The 22,933-nt window shown below is 44.0% G+C and overlaps 1 long non-coding RNA gene across 1 annotated transcript in view; it reads right to left on the bottom strand.

Annotated features, from left to right (window-relative positions):
- Positions 1 to 13,163, bottom strand: part of LOC134757644 (uncharacterized) — a 149,272-nt gene extending 136,109 nt beyond the window's left edge. The window contains exons 1-2 of the long non-coding RNA XR_010131867.1: positions 13,056 to 13,163; positions 8,040 to 8,235 (exon numbers count right to left, since the gene is read on the bottom strand). This is a non-coding gene — a long non-coding RNA (uncharacterized lncRNA). The remainder of the gene's footprint in view (positions 1 to 8,039; positions 8,236 to 13,055) is intronic.
- Positions 13,164 to 22,933: the final 9,770 nt, after the last annotated feature.

The following is a 22,933-nucleotide window of genomic DNA, read 5'->3' as shown; positions in this document are numbered from 1 at the left end:
ATGATGTGGATTAGATCAGTGTTAGGGCATGGTGTGGATATTATTACATTAGTATTGGAAGCGATGGTGTGGATTAGATCAGTGTTAGGGCATGGTGTGGATATTATTACATTAGTATTAGTAGCGATGATGTGGATTAGATCAGTGTTAGGGCATGGTGTGGATATTATTACATTAGTATTGGAAGCGATGGTGTGGATTAGATCAGTGTTAGGGCATGGTGTGGATATTATTACATTAGTATTAGTAGCGATGATGTGGATTAGATCAGTGTTAGGGCATGGTGTGGATATTACTACATTAGTATTGGAATTGATGGTGTGGATTAGATCAGTGTTAGGGCATGGTGTGGATATTGCTACATTAGTATTGGGAGCGATGGTGTCGATTATATCAGTGGTAAGGCATGGTGTGGATATTATTACATTAGTACTGGAAGCGATGTTGTGGACTACGTCAGTGTTAGGGCACGGTGTGGATATGATCACATTAGTATTGCAGGCGATGGAGTGGATTAGATCAGTGACAGGGCGTGGTGTGGATATTATTACATTAGTCTTGGAAGTGACGGTGTGGATTAGATCAGTGTTAAGGCATGGTGTTGATATTATTATACCAGCATTGGAAGCAATGCTGTGGATTCGACCAGTGATACGGTATGGTGTGGATATTATTACATTAGTACCGGAGGCGATGGTGTGGATGACATCAGTGATAGGGCATTGTTTGATATTATTACATTAATATTGGAGGCGATGGTGTGGATTACATCATTGTTGGGGCATGGTGTGGACATTACTACATTAGTATTGGAGGCGATGGTGTGGATTAGATCAGTGATAGGCCATGGTGTCGATATTATTACATTAGTATTGGAGGCGATGGTATGGATTACATCATTGTTAGGGCATGGTGTGGGCATTACTACATTAGTATTGGAGGCGATGGTGTGGATTCGATCACTGATAGGGCATGCTGTGGATATTATTACATTAGCATTGGAAGCGATGGTGTGGATTAGATCAGTGTTAAGGCATGGTGTGGATATTACTACATTAGTATTGGAAGCGATGGTGTGGATTAGATCAGTGATAGGGCATGGTGTGGATATTATTACATTAGTATTGGAAGCGATGGTGTGGACTAGATCAGCGATAGGGCATGGTGAGAATATTACTACATTAGTATTGGAGGCGATGGTGTGGACTTGATCAGTGTTAGGGTATGGTGTGGATATTATTACATTAGGATTGGAGGCGATGGTCTGGATTAGATCAGTGATAGGGCATGGTGTGGATATTACTACATAAGTATTAGAAGCGATGATGTGGATTGGATCAGTGATAGAGCATGGTGTGGATATTACTACATTAGTATTGGAAGTGATGGTGTGGATTAGATCAGTGTTAAGGCATGTTGTGAATATTATTACATTAGTATTGGTAGTGATGGTGTGGATTAGATCAGTGATAGGGCATGGTGTGGATATTATTACATTAATACTGGAAGCGATGGTGTGGATTAGATCAGTGTTAAGGCATGGTGTGAAGATTACTACATTAGTATTGGAGGCGATGGTGTGGATTAGATCATTGTTAGGGCATGGTGTGGATATTATTACATTAGTATTGGAAGTGATGGTGTGCATTAGATCACTTTTAAGTCATGGTATAGATATTATTACATTAGTATTGGAAGCGATGGTGTGGATTAGATCAGTGTTTAGGCATGGTGTGGATATTATTACATTAGTATTGGAAGCGATGGTGTGGATTACATCAGTGATAGGGCATGGTGTGGATATTACTACATTAGTATTGGAAGTGATGGTGTCGATTAGATCAGTGTTAAGGCATGGTGTGGATATTATTACATTAGCATTGGAAGCGATGTTGTCGATTAGATCAGTGATAGGGCATGGTGTGGATATTATTTCATTACTATTGGAGGCGATGGTGTGGACTAGATCAGTGATAGGACATGGTGTGGATATTATTACATTAGTATTGGAAGTGATGGTGTGGATTAGATCAGTGTTAATGCATGGTGTGGATATTATTAAATTAGTATTGGAAGCGATGGTGTGGACTAGATCAGTGACAGGGCATGGTGTGGATATTACTACCTTAGTATTGGAAGGGATGCTGTGGACTAGATCACTGATAGGGCATGGTGTGGATATTATTACATTAGTATTGGTAGCGATGGTGTGGATTAGATCAGTGGTAGGGCATGGTATGGATATTATTACATTAGTATTGGAAGCGATGTTGTGGATTAGATCAGTGATAGGGCATCGTGTGGATATTACTACATTAGTATTGGAAGCAATGCTGTTGATTAGATCAGTGATAGGACATGGTGTGGATATTATTACATTAGTATTGGAAAGGATGGTGTGGATTAGATCGGTGATTGGGCATGGTGTGGATATTATTACAATACTATTGGAGGCGATGGTCTGGATTAGACCAGTGTTAAGGCATGGTGTGGATATTATTACATTAGTATTGGAAGGGATGGTGTGAATTAGATCAGTGTTAAGGCATGGTGTACATATTATTACATTAGTATTGGAAGCGATGGTGTGGATGAGATCAGTGATCGGGCATGGTGTGGATATTATTACATTAGTATTGGAAGCGATGGTGTGGACTAGATCAGCGATAGGGCATGGTGAGAATATTACTACATTAGTGTTGGAGGCGATGGTGTGGACTTGATCAGTGTTAGGGTATGGTTTGGATATTATTACATTAGGATTGGAGGCAATGGTCTGGATTAGATCAGTGATAGGGCATGGTGTGGATATTATTACATTAGTATTGGAAGCGATGGTGTGGATTACATCAGTGATAGGGCATGGTGTGGATATTATTACATTAGTATTGGAAGCGATGGTGTGGAATACATCAGTGATAGGGCATGGTGTGGATATTATTGCATTAGTATTGGAAGCGATGGTGTGGATTAGATCAGTGATAGGGCATGGTGTGGATATTATCGCATTAGTATTGGAATTGATGGTGTGGATTCGATCAGTGTTAGGGCATGGTGTGGATATTACTACATTAGTATTGGGAGCGATGGTGTCGATTATATCAGTGGTAAGGCATTGTGTGGATATTATTACATTAGTACTGGAAGCGATGTTGTGGACTACATCAGTGTTAGGGCACGGTGTGGATATGATCACATTAGTATTGGAGGCGATGGTGTGGATTAGACCAGTGATAGGGCATGGTGTGGATATTATTACATTAGTATTGGAAGTGACGGAGTGGATTAGATCAGTGTTAAGGCATGGTGTTGATATTATTATACCAGCATTGGAAGCGATGCTGTGGATTAGACCAGTGATAGGGTATGGTGTGGATATTATTACATTAGTACTGGAGGCGATGGTGTGGATTAGATCAGTGATAGGCCATGGTGTCGATATTATTACATTAGTATTGGAGGCGATGGTGTGGATTACATCATTGTTAGGGCATGGTGTTGGCATTACTACATTAGTATTGGAGGTGATGGTGTGGATTAGATCACTGATAGGGCATGGGGTGGATATTATTACATTAGTATTGGAAGCGATGGTGTGGATTAGATCAGTGATAGGGCATGGTGTGGATATTACTACATTAGTATTGGAAGGGATGGTGTGGATTAGATCAGTGATAAGGCATGGTGTGGATATTATTACATTAGTATTGGAAGCGATGGTGTGGATTACATCAGTGATAAGGCATGGTGTGGATATTATTACATTAGTATTGGAAGCGATGGTGTGGATTACATCAGTGACAGGGCATGGTGTGGATATTATCACATTAGTATTGGAAGCGATGGTGTGGATTATATCAGGGATAGGGCATGGTGTGAATATTATTATATTAGTATTGGAAACGATGGTGTGGATTAGATCAGTGACAGGGCATGGTGTGGATATTATTACATATCTATTGGAGGCGATGGTGTGGATTAGATCAGTGTTAAGGCATGGTGTGGATATTACTACATTAGTATTAGAAGTCATGATGTGGATTAGATCAGTGTTAAGGCATGGTGTGGATATTATTACATTAGTATTTGAAACGGTGTGGATTAGATCACTGATAGGGCATGGTGTGGATATTATTACATTAGTATAGGAGGCGATCGTGTGGATTAGATCAGTGTTAAGGCAAGGTGTGGATATTACTACATTAGTATTGGAAGTGATTGTGTGGATTAGATCAGTGTTAAGGCATGGTGTGGATATTATTACATAAGTATTGGAAACGATCGTGTGGATTAGATCAGTGATAGGGCATGGTGTGGATATTATTACATTACTATTGGAGGCGATGGTGTGGATTAGATCAGTGTTAAGGCATGGTGTGAATATTATTAAATTAGTATTGGAAGCGATGGTGTGGATTAGATCAGTGATAGGGCATGGTGTGGATATTATTACATTAGTATTGGAAGCGATGGTGTGGACTAGATCAGCGATAGGGCATGGTGAGAATATTACTACATTAGTGTTGGAGGCGATGGTGTGGACTTGATCAGTGTTAGGGTATGGTTTGGATATTATTACATTAGGATTGGAGGCAATGGTCTGGATTAGATCAGTGATAGGGCATGGTGTGGATATTACTACATAAGTATTAGAAGCGATGATGTGGATTGGATCAGTGATAGAGCATGGTGTGGATATTACTACATTAGTATTGGAAGTGATGGTGTGGATTAGATCAGTGTTAAGGCATGGTGTGGAGATTACTACATTAGTATTGGAGGCGATGGTGTGGACTAGATCAGTGATAGGGCATGGTGTGGATATTATTACATTAGTATTGGAAGTGATGGTGTGGATTAGATCACTGTTAAGTCATGGTATAGATATTATTACATTAGTATTGAAAGCGATGGTGTGGATTAGGTCAGTGATAGGGCATGGTGTGGATATTATTACATTAGTATTGGAGGCGATGGTGTGGATTAGATCAGTGTTAAGGCATGGTGTGCATATTATTACATTAGTATTGGAAGCGATGGTGTGGATGAGTTCAGTGATAGAGCATGGTGTGGATGTTATCACAATAGTATTGGAAGCGATGTTGTGGACTAGATCAGTGACAGGGCATGGTGCGGATATTACTACATTAGTATTGGAAGCGATGGTGTCGACTAGATCACTGATAGGGCATGGTGTGGATATTAATACATTAGTATTGGTAGCGATGGTGTGGATTAGATCAGTGATAGGGCATGGTGTGGATATTATTACATTAGTATTGGAAGCGATGGTGTGGATTAAATGATCAGTGATAGGGCATGGTGTGGATATTACTACATTAGTATTGGAAGCGATGCTGTTGATTAGATCAGTGATAGGGCATGGTGTCGATATTATTACATTAGTATTGGAGGCGATGGTGTGGATTACATCATTGTTAGGGCATGGTGTGGGCATTACTACATTAGTATTGGAGGTGATGGTGTGGATTAGATCACTGATAGGGCATGGGGTGGATATTATTACATTAGTATTGGAAGCGATGGTGTGGATTACATCACCGATAGGGCATGGCGTGGATATTATTACATTAGTATTGGAAGCGATGGTGTGGATTAGATCAGTGTTCGGGCATGGTGTGGATATTACTACATTAGTATTGAAAGCAATGGTGTGGATTAGATCAGTGATAGGGCATGGTGTGGATATTATTACATTAGCAGTGGAAGCGATGGTGTGGATTAGATCAGTGTTAGGTCATGGTGTGGGTATTACTACATTAGTATTGGAAGCGATGGTGTGGATTGGATCAGTGTTAGGGTATGCTGTGGATATTATTATGTTAGCTTTGCAAACGACGGTGTGAACTAGATCAGTGATAGGGCATGGTGTGGATATTACTACATTAGTATTGGAAGTGATGGTGTGGATTAGATCAGTCATAGGGCATGGAGTGGATATTATTACATTAGTATTGGAAGCGATGGTGTGGATTAGATCAGTGATAGGGCAAGGTGTGGATATTACTACATTAGTATTGGAAGCGATGGTGTGGATTAGATCAGTGATAGGGCAGTTTGTGGATATTATTATATTAGTATTGGAAGCGATCTTGTGGATTAGATCAGTGTTAGGGCATGGTGTGGATATTAGTACATTAGTATTGGAAACGATGGTGTGGACTAGATCACTGATAGGGCATGGTGTGGATATAATTACATTAATATTGGAAGTGATGTTGTGGATTAGATCAGTGATAGGACTTGGTGTGGATGTTATTACATTAGTATTGGAAGCGATGGTGTGGATTACTTCAGTGATAGGGCATGGTGTGGATATCACTACATTGGTATTGGAGGCGATGGTGTGGATTACATCGGTGTTAGGGCATGGTGCGGATGTTATTGCATTAGCAGTGGAAGTGATGGTGTGGACTAGATCAGTGATAGGGCATGGTGTTCATATAACTGCATTAGTATTGGAAGCCATGGTGTGGATTAGATCAGTGATAGGGCATGGTGTGGATATTACTACATTAGTATTGGAAGCGATGGTGTGGATTAGATCAGTCATAGGGCATGGAGTGGATATTATTACATTAGTATTGGAAGCCATGGTGTGGATTAGATCAGTGTTAGGGCATGGTGTGGATATTATTACATTAGCATTGGAAGCGATGGTGTGGACTAGATCAGACATAGGGCATGGTGTGGATATTATTACATTAGCATTGGATGCGATGGTGTGGATTAGATCGGTGATAGGGCATGGTGTGGATATTATTACATTAGTATTGGAAGCGATGGTGTGGATTAGATCAGTGATAGGGTATGCTGTGTATATTATTACATTAGTATTGGAAATGATGGTGTGGATTAGATCAGTGTTAGGGCATGGTGTGGATTTTATTACATTACTAGTGGAAGCGATGGTGTGGACTAGATCAGTGATAGGGCATGTTGTGGATTTTATTACATTAATATCAGAAGCGATGGTGTGGATTAGATCAGTGACAGGGCATGGTGTGGATATTACTATATTAGTATTGGAAGCGATGGTGTGAATTATAACAGTGATAGGGCATGGTGTGGATAATACTACTTTAGTATTGGAAGCGATGGTGTGGATTAGATCAGTCATAGGGCATGGTGTGGAAATCATTTCATTAGTATTGGAAGCAATGCCGTGGACTAGATCAGTGATAGGGCGTGGTGTGGATAAAATTACATTAGTGTTCGAAGAGATGGTGTGGATTAGATCACTGTTAGGTCCTGGTGTGGATATTACTACAATAGTATTGGAAGCGATGGTGTGGATTAGATCACCGACAGGGCATGGTGTGGGTATTATGACATTAGCATTGGAAGCCATGGTGTGGACTAGATCAGTGATAGGGTATGGTGTGGATATTAGTACATTAGTATTGGAAGTGATGGTGTGGATTAGATCAGTGTTAGGGCATGGTGTGGATATTACTACATTAGTATTGGAAGCGATGATGTGGATTATATCAGTGTTAGGGGATGGTGTGGATATTACTACATTAGTATTGGAAGCGATGATGTGGATTACATCAGTGTTAGGGCATGGTGTGGATATTATTACATTAGTATTGGAAGCGATGATGTGGATTACATCAGTGTTAGGGCATGGTGTGGATATTATTACATTAGTATTGGAAGCGATGATGTGGATTATATCAGTGTTAGGGCATGGTGTGGATATTATTACATTAGTATTGGAAGCGATGGTGTGGATTGCATCAGTGTTAGGGCATGGTGTGGATATTATATGGGTGTTAGGGCACGGTGTGGATATCATAGTAATGTAGGGCACAGTGTGATTATTATATTAGAGGCCACTGTAAGAATATATATTAGCAGCCACTGTGTCTTGGACATTGACAATGATGTTAGGGTGTACTCCAAACAGTGAGATTTGGGGGTTTTATTTTTCTAGATGAATTTCTTCCTCTGCTGAGTGCTCTAAAGACTCACTCCTTGGCACTCAGGGCCGTGGACAGGAGCTTTTTACTCACCAATGAAGAACACCAAGGTAACACGACCCTCGTGCTGCACTGGGGAAGTTGAAGCTCCTCGCTGCTTCTGGCACCTCCGCGGGAAGTTGGTTGGGGCGGGATCGCGCGCCCTCTGGTGGCTCCGTGGTTCAGCACAGACGCTCTTGCCCACAGTCTCTCGGCGGATGTGCGCCCCCTCCTGGCTGTCCTGAAATACCTATAAAATTCAATATTCAGTGTCATAATTTTGCAAATTCAAACCGAAATAAAGGCCACTATATCCATACCCTTCCCATAAATGGTGATGGAAGAATTATTTGGAAGCCATATAGAATGAAATGACTCTATACACAAATTAAAACAGAAAAACCTACTCAAAATAGTCCAGAGACTACAACTTCAAATGCAAAACTATAAATAATCTAAAAGAAAACCTAAGAGACATTGGATCTGGTGTTGAGTTTTAACACACAGCATCAAGTGCCAATTCGTGAAAATACTGAGAACAGACTTTATAAAGCTAAATTTTCTACTATGAAAAACCCTATTCAGAGAACAAAAAGACAAGACACACTGTGAGAAGATATTTACAGAATACAAACGTGATCTTAAAAACTGTATTGAAAATACACAAAGAACTCTTCAAACGAACACTAAGAAAACTAAAAACCCAAATAAAACTGGGTAAATATCTGAACAGACATCCAGCCAAATAAAATATATAGATAGCAGGCCAGGTGTGGTGGCTCATGCCTATAACCCCAGCACTTTGGGAGGCTGAGGTGGGTGAGTCACCCGAGGTCAGGAATTTGAGATCAGCCTGGCCAACATAGTGATACCCCCTCTCTACTAAAAATACAAAAAAATTAGCAAGGCATGGTGGTGGGTGCCTGTAATCCCAGCTACTTGGGAGGCTGATGCAAGAGAATTGCTTGAACATCGGAGGTGGAGGTTGCAGTGACCCAAGATCACGCCACTGCACTCCAGCCTGAGTGACAGAACGAGACTCTATCTCAATAAAAATAGAAAGAAAAAAGAAAAAAAAGAAAATATACAGATAGCACATAATCACACAAAAGGATGCTCAATATATCTCATTAGGAGACTGCAAATTAAAATAATGCTGAGATATCACTGCACACCTAGTGCAACTGTGGGACTCTTAAAAAAGCTCAACAGTAACAATTGGAGGTTGAAGAACAATAGGTACGGCCATTCATTACTGGCAGAATGCATGAATGGGTACAGTCACTTTGGGAAATAGTTTGACAGTTTTTCCCAAAGATAAACAAGTCTTACCTTACAATCCAACAAATGCACCCCTAAATTGTGTATGTTTAGACAGCTGCTTTGAAAAATTATGTTCAAACAAAAACTAGCATGTAATTATATACGAGGCACTCTACTCATAATGGCCAAAACTTGAAGTAATCAGAACGTTCTTCAATAGCTGAATGCACAATCAATTTGAAGTACAACCATGCAATGGAATACCATTCACCAACAGAAAGGAATGAACTGTCAATCCATGAAAACAAATGAATGAATCTTGCATCTATGTTGCTAAGTAAAGGGTGGCAGTATGAAGATGCTATACATTATATGACTCCATTCATATAACATTCTGGAAAAAGCACAACCAAAGAGATGATAGTCAGATCAGTGACTGTCTGGGGTGGGGATTTGAAGTATTCTGTATGCTACTTCAGTAGTGGATATCTGACACTATGCATTTGATAAAACCCACAGAATTTTAATGCACAAAGAACAAATCACAATCTACACAAATTAAATTATTTAGGATGTGGAAGTATCTAAGGACAAAATACAGAGTGCAACCAAGAATCTAACTGTATTACCAATGTATGTTGCAAGTGGTGGGCCAAAGGTGCTGAGCTGGAAATGAGTAGAATCCATAGACTAAAAACAAAACGTACTATATACACGAACAGTGGACTCTATTTTATAAAGTTATTTCCCATAGGGATAATAGTTAATTTTGAAACTACTATATCTGTAAAAAGAAAAATAACCATGATTTTCCTCTATACTATCAACACTCCACTTTTAACAGCAAATTGTGGGGGGTGGGGGGTGTTTCCCATACCAACCGATATTCCAACTCTCTGGAAAACAATTGGGTATCCTGTAATTCAACTGTGACACTGATTACCTGGAGTTAGTATACACCCTACAGGTTAAGGGCTTAGTAACACCAGACTGTCCACAACCTCAGATGCCAATCACAAGTTGTGAATCCCCAGTTTACCCAAACTTCTATATGACTTGGCTAGAAACTAGATATTCCTACACCCCCTCTTCAGGTTTGACAATTTGCTATGATGGCTTATGGAACTAGGAAATACTTACTTATGTTTACTAGTTATTATGGTCTCAATGTGTGTACACCCCCACCCCAAATTCCTATTTTGAAATGTAATCCCCAAAGGGATGGTATTCAGAGGTAACCGAGAGGTGATCGGATCATGAGAGTGCTGTCCTCATGAATGAAACCAGTGCCCTTATAAAAGCATCTAGGAGCCCGTTTCCCCATTCTGCCATGTCACGACATGCTAAAAGGCACTATCTATGATAGATGAGCCCTCACTAGACATCAAATCTGTCAGCCTTGATCTGGAACTTTCCAAATTCCATATTTTAGGAATTTTTATGGAAGCTTCATCATGTAGACATGACGGATTATTAACTCCATTTCCAGTCCCTTCACACCCTCAAAGGATTGCATGTTAAGCTAAAAGTTACAACCTTCTTATCATGGCTTGGTCTTTCTGGTGACCATCCCCATCCTGAAACCATCCAGGAACCCACAGAGTGTCCTTATTAGAACAGAAGCCATTCGTATTATCCAGGAGATTCCAAGAGATTTAGGAACTCTGCATCAGGAACCAGGGCCAAAGACCAAATATTAGAACACAAGATGCTCCTAGCAGCCCTACTGTTCAGGAAATTATAATAGTTTTAGAAGCTCTGTACCAGGAACTGCAGACACAGACCAAACATATATTTCTTATTAAGTCCCAACCTGGAATCTTGATCAAGAATGAACTCCTTGTTCCCAATAGTACAAGGGATGAAATAAATGGCAGATAGTAGGAGCCAGGTTCCTCACTATTACAGTGAGAAGTTACAGATAAAAAATAGGGAAGCCTAGAATGATCTCTGTCATAATGAGTCAGAATATATATATATACAACATAAGTATAAACTCACATTTAGCTTAACATATACATAGATGGTTCCACATAGAAACCTTTATAATTAAGTGGGTACATATAAGTTAGAAGACACACATATATTTCTTTGCACTGTCAGCTGTAAGTGTCATGACGCAATGACCATATTTAGTGGCCAGATGTAAGTTTTTCATACCATTCTCTAACAAAAGAAATCAGGGCTATTAGAAGAAATAGCTGAAACTAGGACTGGGACAGAAAATATATGAGCCAGGGTACTTTTGAAGTAACAGAAATAAATTATAAAAAAAAACCATGAAATTATGTAAAAGGAGCCAGTGGAAAGAGCTACCAATGGCCACAGCTATGAACAAAGAGCAACAAAATACTGTACAATTAGATAACAACCAAAAGATTAAAGTAACTATCTGTGGACCCATACTGGTATAAATAAATGATTAAACAGATATGCAAATGGGCTGAATAGAAATCTCTTATACAGAAGAATTCCAAATACCTGATATAGACAGCCATCAAGGAGGTGAGGCTAACTCCCCACTCCTTTAAGTATGAGCTCTGCATGATGACTTCCTCCAAAAGCATACATACAATATAGACATGGGAAAAAAGTAACCTCACAGTGAAAAACCTGAAAACACTGCCTCAACCAAGTGATAAAAGTTAACATTAATGGTGATAACACATCTTGAGAGCATGAAGTGACAGCATGAAGTGACTACACTAGCACTTGCAAACCAAAAATAAAATTCAAAGATCTTTCCCACAACCACCTCTCCACCAGGGGACACCAAAGTTAACCTGGAAGACTGGTTCAGGCTATGATGGGAAAGAGGTGGTCAGACATGCCTCATTATGCCCTCCTCCCTTTTGGAATTCAGGAAAAGCCAATCAGCATTTAACATCAACACAACCTTAAATCTGATAAGAAACATTTACAATCTATTCTCTCTGAAGCCTGCTACCTGGAAGCTTCATCTCCATGATAAAACCTTGGTCTCCATAACCCCTTATCATAACCCAGACACTCCTTTCTATTGATAGTAAGTCTTTCAACAAACTGCCAATCAGAAAACTTTTAAATGTACCTATAACCTGGAAGCCCCACCCCACCCTAATCCATTGGGTTGTCCCACCTTTCTGGACCGAACCAATATATATCTTAAATACACTTGATTGATGTCTCCTATCTCCCTAAAATGTATAGAACCAACCTGTACCCCAACGACCTTGAGCACATGTTCTCAGGGTCTCCTGAGGGCTGTGTCAAGGGCCATGGTCACTCATATTTGGCTCAGAATACATCTCTTCAAATATTTTACAGTCTTTGACTCTTTTTGTGGACACACTACACATCTGCTCTGCTTCCCGCAAACCCCTAAACCCAGGCTGATTATGAGAAAAACCCCAAGTAAACCACAATGGAGGACATTCTACACAATACCTGACCAATCCTCCTAACACTGTTCCAGGTCCTCAGAAGTAAAGTCTGAGAGACTGTCACAGCCAAGAAGAGCCTGACATGATGACTAAATGTCCTATGGGATCCTAGATAGGATCCTGGGAGAGAAAAAGGCAGAACTAAGGGAAACCAAATAAGATGTGAGCTTATTTAATAATATAGTAATACCCAGTCATTAAGTATGACAAGAAATGATGTAAGATGTTGGTCAGGAGTGGTGGCTCATGCCTGTAATCCCAGCACTTTGGGAGGCTGAGGCGGGCGGATCACCTGAGATCAGGAGTTCAAGACCAGCCTGGCCAATGTAGTGAAACCTCATCTCTACTAAAAATACAAAAATTAGCCGGGCATGATGGCAGGCACCTGTAATACCAGCTACTCAGGAGGCTGAGGCAGGAGAATCACTTGAACCTGGGAGGCGGAGGTTGCAGTGAGCCGAGATCATGCCACTGCACTCCAGCCTGGTTGAGACTCTGTCTGGGAAAAAAAAAAAAAAAAAAGATGTTAAACCTATCTGATACATGTTGATATGTTAAAAAGAGGGGAAACTAGGTTGCATCTACATGGGAAATCTGCATTTTCTTCCCAATTTCTGTATGAATCTAAAACAAATTTAAAATAAAACCTCTATTTAAGAATTGTAATTTTTTCAGATATCTGCTAAATTATTTGTACTAAAAATTAGTAATTGACAGTAACTACTCCTATTTTTAAAAATAAGAGCATTCATGATACTGCAAAGTAAATTATACAGACTAATATATACTTTCAAAGAAATGCCCCTTTTACATGTTTTATGTTAAGATAACATATACGTGTAAACATGGTCATATCATTTTTCTTATGGTGTAGTTCACTCTCTAAGAAAGCTGGTCATCTTAGAACCAGGGAAAAAAATTCACATTTTGGAGACTATTTCAATTTATGGCTGGACGTTTTCAAAGTATGACTTTGTGGAAAAAAAAAAAAAGTTCAAATTGATTCCTTGTGACTGGATCACTTATTCTAATGAATGCTTGTCTTTATTTTGTTTCCCAGCATTCCTTTCAGCTACGATACAACAGAAGCAAATATTTGCCACTGGAAAAAAATATTCAAAGACACTCTTAGGTTAATCTATAGCTGATGACAGTCAGTCTAGTCTACATAGCAAGCAGCTTCAAGATATGATTACTTAGCTAAGAGGGAAATGGGACGTGACTGCTGCCTCATTCCCACGCCTCCCTGGACCTGATAATTTAGAGGAAGCTCACATTCGCAAGATAAAAATTTTCTTTTCTTTCTCAGTATTAAATATGCTGTCACAATAGAAGAAAGCTTTACTGACTTCTTAAATGATGTGTTGAGACCGGAAACCTAAAATGATAGTTACTGAGAATACTGCTAATGCCCTAAGTTTTTAGTCACACCCTCACCTAGGTAGGAACCTAACCAAAAGGGGAGAACTGTTGAACAAATTACGGGAGGTCATTGTTTTGGTCACAACTCCCGCATTAGGCCACACTGAGCAGGCAAAACCAGAATGGAGACACTCACGCTGAATGACACACAACAAAGCTGAAACTTTAAGGAAGTAGATAGATCCCAAAAGAGCTCCCTTTTTCCCTGAAGAGATTCCAGTCTACCTGAGTCAGCATAAAGAAGTCCCCTCTGCTTTAATTCTTACCAAAACAAGTAACTTGAAGTAATCTGATATTAACAAATCAGTTGTTATTTTCTATTGCTCTATTTCCGCCTTACACAACAGTGTTCTGATATTGCCCAGAGGGCACTGAGACCAAATAAAACTTGAAAATGCCACACTGAAAGCAAATAAGTCCTAATAACTCAATTTACAACGATAACAAAGAGTGACACCAATGCCCAAAGTTTTGATCAATATCTCAAAATTGAGAGGCTGACCAAAAGGGAGGAATTCTTACATCAAACAACATTTGGGCTTTAGAAGCCTCTCAAGGAGTCCTTGTAAAGAGTCGCGGCCGGGCGCCGTGGCTCACGCCTGTAATCCCGGCACTTTGGGAGGCCGAGACGGGTGGATCATGAGGTCAGGAAATCGAGACCATCATGGCTTACAAGGTGAAACCCAGTCTCTACTAAAAAAAAATACAAAAAAATTAGCCGGACTTGGTGGTGGCAGCCTGCAGTCCCAGCTACTCGGGAGGCCGGGACAGGAGAATGGCACGAACCCGGGAGGCGGAGCTTGCTGTGAGCTGAGATCGCGCCACTGCACTCCAGCCTGGGCGACAGAGCGAGACTCCGCCTCAAAAAAGAAAAAAGAAGAAGAAGAAGAATCGCAACCTAATTTAGTATAGAAACAAACTGAAAATCTGACTTGGGAATGTATCATGGTAACAAATAGCGGCGGTTCAGCCAATCACATCAGCCGAGTGTCAGTCAATGGCCGGCAGCCAGCTGTTCAAAACAAGTTCCAAGAAGGCAAATCCAGGCTGTAACCAGGTCTGTAACCAATCCAGCCACCTCTATACCTCACTTCTGTTTTCTGTATGTCACTTTTTTTCTCTGGCTATAAATATAACCCGCACATGTTGTGTGGCAGATCATTCTGAACCATTTTTGGTCTGGACTGCTGCCTGATTCTAGAACCACAAAAAAAAGCCAATTAAGACCTGCAAACCCACATTTGTTGTAATTTTGTATTTTAACAGTTGTGCCCTACAAAAGACATTAAGCTGAAATTAATTAAAAATCATTTACGGTCATGATTAGGTCATAAAAAATTGTCAAACATAACAATTCTTCAAAAAAGCTAAAAAGTATATTTTAAAAATATTGTTGATGGAAAAAAGAGTGCAAAAGTAGATAGGAAAATTATGTACAAAACTAAAAACAGAGGAGAAATTAAAAGTCAAATAATTGCATCAAACTGGAAACCTAGAAAAATGGGTGATTTACTAGTAAAAATACACATTAACAAAATGGGCACTGAAATAAGGCAACTATGAATATACCAATTAGCATAGAAAAGCTAAGAAAGGTCCTTAAAGATCTCCCAGTGGAAAAAGGCCCCAGGACCATCTGGGTCCATAGCTTAGTGTAAGCTGACTTAACTAAATGTGATTTTACACTCGTGCATTGCATACATATGATGGTGGTCCCATGAGATAAAAATGGAGCTGAAAAATTCCTTCCTAGCCATCTTGTCATAAACTCATGGCTCAATGCATTACCTTTTCTCTGTTCTGATACCATGAAAGGAAAATAAATCTCAGGACCCCCAAATCACTAAGCCAAGGGAAAAGTCAAGCTGGGAGCTATGTCAGGCAAATCTGCCCTCATTCTATTCCTAACTAAGATAGCTACAAAGATAAAAAGGTACATACCTCACTCACAATCTGCCCACAAAGAATTTCCTTTTGGACAAAGGACAGACAGCACTCAAAGTCATCCCTCACCTGAGACAGATGCATATCTGACTGCTTCCTCTGCCCTATTATTTATGTAAAAATGCAGATTCATTGAGCCAGACTAAATTGTGTATTCAGTGGAAGGCTGATGAAGGATTCAAAAGAATGCAGCCTTTTGTCTCTAACCTACTTCTGACCTGGAAGCACCCCCACTTCCTGCTTCCAGTTGTCCCGCCTTACTGGGCCAAATGACTGTACATCTTACACGTCTCATGTATCCCTAAAATGTACAAAAGCAAGCTCTACCCTGGCCACCTTGGACACACGTCGTCAGGACCTCCTGAGGCTGTGTCATGGGCGTGTCCTTAATCTTGGCAAAATAAGCTTTCTAAATTGACTGAGGCGCGCCGGCGCAGGCGCGTCCCCTGGGGGGCGAGGGGGAGGCGCGGCGCAGGCGCAGAGACGCACGTCGTTGGGCTGTGGGTTTGGGGGGAGGTGAGTGGTGCAGACGCAGAGTCACACGCCACCGCCGGGGTGGAGCGTTGTAGGCGCAGAGACGCACGTCCCCGGGGGCGCGGCGCAGAGACGGGTTGAACCTCAGTAATCCGAAATGCCGGGCTCAGGTGCCCCCTGCTTGCAGCCAGGCACTACAGGACCCGCTTGTCCGCGGTGCCGTCCCAGTGCCCCCCCCTGCTAGCGACTAGGGCAACTGCAGGGCCCTCTTGCTTACAGTAGTGGCCAGCGCCCCCTGCTGGCGCCGGGGCACTGCAGGGCTCTCTTGCTCGCAATATAGTGGCCGCACGCCTCCTGCAGGCAGCTAGGGACGTTGCAGGGCCCTCTTGCTCACAGTGTAGTGGCAGCACGCCCACCTGCTGGCAGATGGGGACACTGCCAGGCCCTCTTGCTTGCAGTGTAGTCGGGGCACGCCCTCTTCTGGCCGCTGGGGGCACGACAGGATCCTCTTGCTCACAGTGTAGTGGCAGCACGACAGGGCACTGCAGGGTCCTCTTGCTCATGGTGTGGTGCCCGTACGCCATCTGCTGGCAGCTGAGGACACTGCAGGGCCCTCTTGCTCACAGTGTAGTTGTCGTACGCCCACTGCTGGCAGCTGGGGACACTGCCGGACCCTATTGCTGTCAGTGTCGTGGCAGCACACCACCTGCGGGCAGATGGGGACTAGGCAGGGCCCTCTTGGTCCCGGTGTGACGGCCTCCTGCACCACTAAAGTCAGAGCGCCAGTTATTAAGCCCCATCAGTTCTGTAAATTCAAACTGAAACGGAGCTATTACTGGGGAGAGCTGATGTCCCAGTTCTTGTTTAACTTGGAAGAAACATTTTCACCAAGAGGCAGTACAAAGATGGCAGATAACTTCATTGAAAAGAAATACAGTGTAAAGAGCTTATTGTAGAAAAATAGGGAGGAGTGGGCTGAGCGTGCATTAAAGCAGCCTAAGAGTCCTGTGCAGGGAATTTTATTTTGGATTTCTTCACATTCCTGCCTCTGTCTCAAGTCTCCACCTGTTTTCTTTGTCTGGTTTTCCTGCTACTGCCTTAGCTCCCCAACTTGCCCCACTTAGGCTTGTGGGACCTCCTCACTGTTGGTTGAGGTACATGTGTGGTGATCAATACGAATCCACTTTAGCACCAGCCTCCTTCCCACCATCCCAGGCACGCTGACAGCGATCACATTTGTACCTACTGCGCCTGCCTCTTTTGAATGTCCTTCTCTGCCCTAATCTGTACTTATGGTGCCAGGTTTCTCTTAAGAATGTCCCCTTTGGCCTTCTTATCAGCATGTAGCTAGCACTATTCTGACATTTTTATTGCAGAGTGAATGATTGGGGCATCTTCAGAGGAGTTCTAGGGTGTTTCTTTCTGCATAGGCACCTCTTCTCCCTCCTACCCACAATTGACAAGTGCCCATCCACTCCAGCACTAGAGATGCTACTAATATGTGAATTTTTGGTGGTCTCTCCAGGTGAGCCTTCCTAGACTTTCCCTTTTCCAGGAGGGCCCCTCCTGTTCATGTCTAGCTACCTATCTACTCTAACAAAGCCCACTATCCTGTGACTTTCCCAAAAATAGTGAGGGAACGATTAATTGGAAACCATAAGAAATGATATGGATATAGACGAAAACTTTACAACTTACACAAATAATCACTCAAAATCATCCTTACACTAAAAATGCAAAACTATACAACTTCTAGAAGAAACAATAGAAGAAAAGCTATCTGCCTTTGGGTTTGGTAATGAATTTTAACAAATGACACAAAAGGTAGATATACACAAAAGAAATGACAGTGTGGATTTCTTAATATTTAAAGTTTATACTCTGGAAGAGACCTTCTTAAGAGAACAAAAAGACAAGCCACATATTGAAGAAAATATTTGCAAAATACACATCTGAGAAAGAATTTGTCTTCAAAATATATAAAAAATTATTAAAACTAAACAATAAGTTAAACAGCCCAACTAAAAATGCACACACATCTGAACAGACACCTCACCAAAGAAGATCTACAGATGGCAAGTAAACACATTGAAACCACAATGTGGTTACAATTGAAAACCACAATGAGATAGCACAGCTGGTCTATATCTGTTAGAATTGCTAAACTGACCCTGACCCTGACCCTGACCCAGACCCTGACCCTGACCCTGACCCTGACCCTAACCCTAACACCCTAACCCTGACCCTGACCCTAACCCTAACCCTAACCATAACCCTAACCAACAACATAAGAAGACCCCATCTATACAAAAAATAAAAGACATTAGCCAAATGGGGTGGTGGGAACCCTGTAATTCCAGCTACTTGAGAGGCTGAAGCAGGAGAATCACTTGAGCCCTGGAGGTTGAGGCTTCAATGAGCTATGATTGCACCACTGCACACCAGCTTGGACAACAGAGTGAGGCCCTGTCTCTTAAAAAGAAAAGAAAAAAAACCTGTTTTTCTAAGTTCTGTGAGTTGTTCTAGTAAATAATTAAACTCAAGAAGAGGGTCATGGGAAACCCTGATTTCTAACTGGTTGGTCCAAATACAGGTGACAACCTAGGACTTGCAACTGGCATCTGAAGTGAGGGTGGTCTTGTGGGGCTGAGCCCCTAACCTGTGGGTTCTGTGCTAACTCTAGGTAGTGTCAGAATGGAATCGTGGGATACGCAGTTGGTATCCAGAGAGTTGGAGAACTGGTGTAGAAACTCTGCACACACATTTGGTCAGAAGTCTGTGAGTAGAGAGAAACGTGTTGCGGGAAGTCAGGGACCCCAAACGGAGGGACTGGCTGAAGCCACGGCAGAAGAACATAAATTGTGAAGATTTCATGGACATTTATTAGTTCCCCAAATTAATACTTCTATAATTTCTTAGGCCTGTCTTTACTGCAATCTCTGAACATAAATTCTGAAGATTTCATGGACACTTATCACTTCCCCAATCAATACCCTTGTGATTTCCTATGCCTGTCTTTAATCTCTTAATCCGGTCATCTTCGTAAGCTGAGGATGAATGTCCCCGCAGGACCCTGTGATAATTGCGTTAACTGCACAGTCAGGGAACCTGGCTCAGCCTGGCCCAAGCCTTCTCCCACAGGGGGGTACACAGCCTGGACGGCAGGGAAATAGACCATCAGGCACTACAGGAATTGACACAGGTGGTGTCTGGCACTGCATCATACTCTGGCCCAAAGCCTTCTACTCAGTATGGAGCTCCAGGCCACTCTGCAGCCCCTGGTGAGGGAGGTGACCAGTGGGCAGCCCTGCTGCTGTCCACCTGAGCTGCTCATTCCCAGCACATGGCCAGTGAGGACATAGCGAGTGATGAGGAGCACACGGTCATCCATGAGGAGGAGGGGGTGATGATGTCATTGCTGATGATGGCTTTAGCACCACTGACACTGATCTGAAGTTCAAGGAGTGGGTGACCGACTGAGAGTGGGGACAACTCTGGGGAGGAGCCAGAGGGCAACAAGGGCTTTGGTGGGAAGGTATTTGCACCTGTCATTCCTTCCTCCTTTACTCCTGCCGCCCCTTGCTGGATCCTGAGCCCCCACGGTCCCCCGATCCACCTGCAGCTTTTGGCAAAGTCTATGGTCCCACCCTGTCCTCCTCCTACACATACTCGGATGCTTCCTCCTCAACCTTGGCACCCACCTCCTTCTTACTGGGCCCAGGAGCCTTCAAAGCCCAGGAGTATGGTCAAGGCAGCAGAGCGGGCCCCCTATGGCCCCTACCCCTGGGGATGGGGACCCACGGACGCCTTCCAAGGTGACCTGTTTCCTCCCAATGGATTCTGCCACCTTCTGGGGCAAGAGGCCTGAAAGCGTGGGTGACCTGGAGCTACCAGGCTCCTCAGTCATCAGGGTCCCAAATCCTTTCAGTTTGGGATGGAATAAGGCCTGCCTCTTTTTTTTTTTTTTTTTTTTGAGACGGAGTCTTGCTCTGTCGCCCAGGCTGGAGTGCAGTGGTGCGATCTTGGCTCACTGCAACCTCTTCCTGCCGGGTTCACGCCATTCTCCTGCCTCAGCCTTCCGGGTAGCTAGGATTACAGGTGCACGCTACCACGTCCGGCTAATTTTTGTATTTTTAGTACAGACGGGGCTTCATCATCTTGGCCAGGCTGATTTCGATCTCCTGACATCGTGATCCGCCTGCCTCCACCTCCCAAAGTGCTGGGATTACAGGCGTGAGCCACCACGCCTGGCCAACGCCTGGTCCTCTTATCTATACCCCCTACCCTTGCAGCTGCGCCGGGGGAAAGCTGGGCAGTTTCCCTCCTCCGAGCCCCTGTACATACCATGAATTGTGGGACCTTCAGAGCTTTTCACTTTTCGGAAAATAGCTCCTGTTGGGGCTACAAGATGGAGTGTGAAGAGGGCCTTGGGCCACAGGGAGGTGCCTGTGGACTAGGGGGAGTTCATGCACCCCTTCTTTCCCCAGAGGGGCTGGACTCAGGTGAGTATGGGGGTGGGGGCTCCTGCACTTCGACACAGGCAGCGGGAGGGTTTTCTCCCCATTCCCTCTGCACTCCCAACTTGAGCTATACTTTTGCAGAAAGTGATTCACCCTGCCTTTGCCCCCTTCCCCAGAACAGAACACGTTGATCATGGGCGATATTTTTCATTGTGTCAAACAGTTGCCGTGACCGTCATTAAACCTGTTTAACACCAAATAATAAGGAAAATAAAATAAAAAATTCGGGCTTGGTGCAGAAACTCACCCCAAATAAATCACCTACCAAAATATTTACATAATGGTGGAAATATTCCAAAATTCAATATTTTGGGATTTATACACAAAAGATAAACAAATTAGAGGCCAAGAGGCTGCCAGAAGGGAAAAACGGGGCCTGGGAAGGCTGTTGTGAGGAATGAGCTGGGCCTAAAGAGGCCACTGGCAGGCGGGAGCTGGGCCTGCCGAAGCGGCCGAGAGGCAGGAGCTTTGGACTCGGGAGGCCGCAATGAGGCGAGAGCTAGCTGGGCATGGAGAGTCCGCTGTGAGTCCGCTGTGAGTCCGGGCCCGTGCAGGCCTTCGAGAGGCAGGAGGCCGGGCCTGCAAAGGCCCACTGGAGGTCAAGTTCTGGGCCTGAAGAGGCCACCAAAAGTCAAAAGCGGGGCCTGGGAAGGCCGCCGAGAGCCATGAGCTGGTCTGGGCTGAAAGAGGCCACTGGGAGGCAGGAGGAGCTGGGCCTGGAGAGGCTGACTCGAGGAAGTTTTGCACCTGGAGAGGCCACCGAGAGGACGGAGCTGGGCCCGGGGAGGCCGACTTGCTGCTCTTCCGGGCCCAATTCCAGGCCGACTTGACGACGACTTGGGCCTGCTGGGAGCTGGGCAGGAGCTGAGTCCAAAGACGTTGTTGGGAGGCCAGAGTCAGGCCTGGAGACGCAGCCGGGAGGAAGAGCTGGGCCCGGAGAGGATGCCGGGAGGCTGCAAGTGGGTCTGGAGAGGCCGATTTGAGGAGGCCTGGCCTCCGCCTCCCGCATGGCGGCCTCTGCAGGCACAGCTGTTTCTCCTGGCTGCATCTCCCGCCTCCCAGCAAACAAGCTTTTTTGGCTCAGCTCCCGCCTGCGTTTGTAGACCCCGAAGTTTCTGCAACCAAGCTCTTCAGACCCACATCCCACCTCCCAGTACCTGAACAGTCCCAGCTCGGGCTGGAGGCGAGCGTCTGCAGGCCCCGCTGTTGCCTCCCAGGGGTGTCTCCAGGCCCAGCTCTCACCCCACCACGACCTCCCAGGCCCAAGTCGCTGCCTGCCTCCCAGCAGCCCGCGTGCGACCCTGCTCCTCCCTCACGGTGGCCTGTTGAGGCAGGGGGTCACGCCGACCTCTCTCAGCGTGAGAGGGGCCGGTGTGAGGCAAGGGGCTCCCATGGACCTCTGTCAGTGTGGGAGGGGCCGGTGTGAGGCAAGGGGCTCACGCTGACCTCTCTCAGCGTGGGAGGGGCCGGTGTGAGGCAAGGGGCTCCCATGGACCTCTGTCAGTGTGGGAGGGGCCGGTGTGAGGCAAGGGCTCACTCTGACCTCTCTCAACGTGGGAGGGGCCGGTGTGAGGCAAGGGGCTCACGCCGAACTCTCTCAGCGTGGCAGGGGCCGGTGTGAGGCAAGGGCTCACGCTGACCTCTCTCAGCGTGGGAGGAGCCAGTGTGTGGCAGGGGCTCATGCCTCTGGGCAGGGTACCAGCAGATCCACCCTGTCTATACTACCTTCCTGTCCAGCAGATCGACCCTGTCTACACTACCTGCCGGGCCAGTAGATCCACGCTATATACACTACCTGCCTTGCAAGCAGATCCACCCTGTCTACACTACCTGCTTGTGCAGCAGGTCCACCCTGTCTAAACTACCAGCCTGTGCAGCAGGTGCACCCTATCTACACTACCTG

Source organism: Gorilla gorilla, chromosome 19 (genome assembly GCF_029281585.2).
Source record: "Gorilla gorilla gorilla isolate KB3781 chromosome 19, NHGRI_mGorGor1-v2.1_pri, whole genome shotgun sequence".
NCBI classification, from domain to species: domain Eukaryota; kingdom Metazoa; phylum Chordata; class Mammalia; order Primates; family Hominidae; genus Gorilla; species Gorilla gorilla.
The sequence above is the reverse complement of the archived record's forward strand: the minus strand, read 5'-3'. Positions and strand labels throughout refer to the sequence as shown.